The 2,962-nt window shown below is 37.9% G+C and overlaps 1 long non-coding RNA gene across 1 annotated transcript; it reads right to left on the bottom strand.

Annotated features, from left to right (window-relative positions):
* Nucleotides 1–785: 785 nt before the first annotated feature.
* Nucleotides 786–2,194, bottom strand: LOC116223518. Its single transcript, XR_004165123.2, has 3 exons — nucleotides 1,926–2,194; nucleotides 1,326–1,564; nucleotides 786–1,202 (listed from the first exon to the last, which is right to left on the bottom strand). It is a non-coding gene; the product is annotated as an uncharacterized LOC116223518 (long non-coding RNA).
* Between the last annotated feature and the right edge of the window lie 768 nt (nucleotides 2,195–2,962).

The raw sequence follows: 2,962 nt of genomic DNA, 5'->3' as shown, positions 1-2,962 counted from the left end.
TTTCAAACGATTTTCTAATGATTTATAAGATCATTAATAAGGTATATGATAATGGTCTGCTCACATTTTGTTAATCATTTACAAATGATTAATCAACCAGGTTTCAATGAGTTACTAATGATATGTAAGATAATTTATAAGGTGTGTGATAATGGTCTGCTCACCATCTATGGGTCATTATGAATAACCTTTGTCATGCATAAGCTATTGTCTAATTATAAGTAATATATGTTAGCACATGTAACACCTCAGTTTATGCTTAATATAGGTTTTTAGAAATCATTTATTAATCATTAGTAAAGTGTTTTGCATGGGTTGATATAAAGCGGGCACTATCTATACTTTATAAGCATTTACAAATGGCCCGTAACTGAGCAACATACTATAGAAACCATTTACTAATCATTAGTTAAGTGTTTTGCATGGGTTAATATAAAGTGGGACACTATCTATACTTTATAAGCATTTACAAATGGCCCGTAACTGAGGAACATACTATAGAAACCATTTACTAATCATTAGTTAAGTGTTTTGCATGGGTTAATATAAAGTGGGACACTATCTATACTTTATAAGCATTTATAAATGGCCTGTTACTGAGGGACATACCATTAGTAGACAATTCTGCAGCAACTGATGTAAAGTGTGACTACACACATGCTCCGTCAAAGTTTCCAAAAATGACCTCAGACGTTAAGTTGTTAAACATATGAATGGCAAAAGCACACAACACAGCATCGAGGAAATAAAGTGAAATTGGAAAACATTTATTTGAAAAAACTACACTAACAATACATGCACATTTAACCATGCGTTCTAATCTGCTAAATACAACAAGAACAACAACAAAAATGCAACAATGCAAATACAACTAAGGTGATCCGCCAGTCACTTGCCTTTATTTATTGGCAGAAGTTTGCCAGACTCTTTGAACGCTTTAATTTTTGTAATAATGCTGTCATCACCCTCAATGGCATCTTTACACCTTTGTGTAAAACAACTGAGCTTCTCCTTCTTGGAGCACCTCTCTCTGAGCTCTGCAAATGTTTCTGGGGCAGCAATGCAAAGTTCTGCCATTGGGGCATTCACGACAATAGTGTTGCGGTCAACACCCACAGCTCTGAAAGCAGCCCCCATGGTCCTTCCCTCCTGGCAGATTTTCAACACCTTTCGGTATCGGACCACCACTTCAGGATCTCGAGCTTCAAATTAGAGAAGGTAAAATGAGTACAGCGCACATCATATATATTCTACTAATTAAATGATCAAACTTGATAAACTTGAAAGCGGGTGTAGACTTTCCCCCGCCACTGTATTCTTATTACCTCTCTGGTAAACACTTTGCTCCTTTCTTTTCTTTCCCCGTTTCCCCTGCTTCCGTCTCTTTACTGTTTTGCTGTTCTTCTTTTTCTTCTTCCGTCCCTCATCCGTGGAGGAAGAGTCATATGAAGAGTTGGATGACGAGTCGGAGGAATCAGAAGAGAAAGTAGCTGAAGCGGCGGAAGTGGTTTGCTGTAAGGGACTTGTGCTGTCCTCTGATGGAACGCCCTTGTCCTATTTATTGCTGTTAAAAACAGACATTGACCGAGGATGATTAGTAAAAAATATAGGCATGTGGGTGGCACACTACTAAGTGTGATGGTCTTTGGAACATAGTTTTCTCAGTTCAAAATCAACCCTTTACTGTTTTTTTGTTTTATTATTTACCGTATTAAAAATATATACAGTGGGGTCCAAATGTCTGAGTCCACTGATCTGATTTTTTAACAAAGGTTTTTTCCCCCGGCATAAATCTAAGTCCTAAGTCAAAATATAAGTAGAAAACCTATTTCAGTGAAATATCTGTTTAACCAATATCATGGCCCCAGGATATGTTAAATGTTCAATTTTCCAAGTGTATTGTCAAACATGACAAAATGACTTACTCATAGCCAGTTGTTCCCTTAGAAAGTCTCTCTCCTTGGTCACTTCCTTGAGCATCTCCTGCTGCCACTTTTTGTTTGGCCATCTCCAGCTCATGGCGTAGTCTTTTTGCAGTTATTTGTGCATTTGGGGCCACTGTGGTCATAGCTAAATGTTTGAGGGAAAGAATAAAACAGACTATTAAAACAACATCCATATAATAAGTTTCATTTATTTTACTGTCAATGTATTGACAACATGAGAGCTACACACAAACTGGGTAGCTTTAAGTAGGCTACCGTAAAGTGAGATATGATGAGACATATAATTTGCAGTTTGAACAAGCCTAGAGCAGACAAATGTCAAGATAGCTATATATAGTATGTACATGTGTGTTTATTCAAGGTAGGAGGAATTCATTTTTCTGCACAAAAATGGCTAAAAGGAAAATAGTGATAGCTAGCTAACATAGGCTACTACTGCTATCTCAGCTATGTAACCAGGGATGAGAATTAAGGTATCGTTATGATATAGTCCATAAAATCAAATTTTCACACCGCTAATTTCCAATAATGAAGGTAAATTATATGCAAATTCAGCAAGAAGGGAAATAGGTTTGTAGGTTACTAGCTAGGTAGTAAATAAGTACATTAATGCATGTCGGAACGACACTCGGGAGTGAGACAGCTGAAACAAGTGAATGCTAGCTATCAATAGCTGTCAATGGCAAGCTAGCTAGCACTAATGTTAGTAGTTGGTTAGCTAGCTAACCACTGCGGCTCAGTCATGTGCATTAGATTGGCTTGCTACTCACCGGTGGAAGAAATTTCCGCTACGTCCTCCGCAACGGATTCATCAATGACAGGGATATTTCTCTTCATTGTTCCCGATGGTCTAGAAAGTTTTGAGCCAGCTACTTTTGAGGTTGAACAAGACCGAGTATGAGCACGTTCCATTGTGCAGTATTTGTGTCCCGACTCCCTCGTGTTGTGAAACTCAGTGCCACTTGATTTTGTGTCCCCGTCTGCTCAACGCTGTAGGAACTATTCATGGGTATCAA

This window comes from Clupea harengus, chromosome 14, assembly GCF_900700415.2.
Source record: "Clupea harengus chromosome 14, Ch_v2.0.2, whole genome shotgun sequence".
Classification (NCBI taxonomy): Eukaryota; Metazoa; Chordata; class Actinopteri; order Clupeiformes; family Clupeidae; genus Clupea; species Clupea harengus.
The sequence above is the reverse complement of the archived record's forward strand: the minus strand, read 5'-3'. Positions and strand labels throughout refer to the sequence as shown.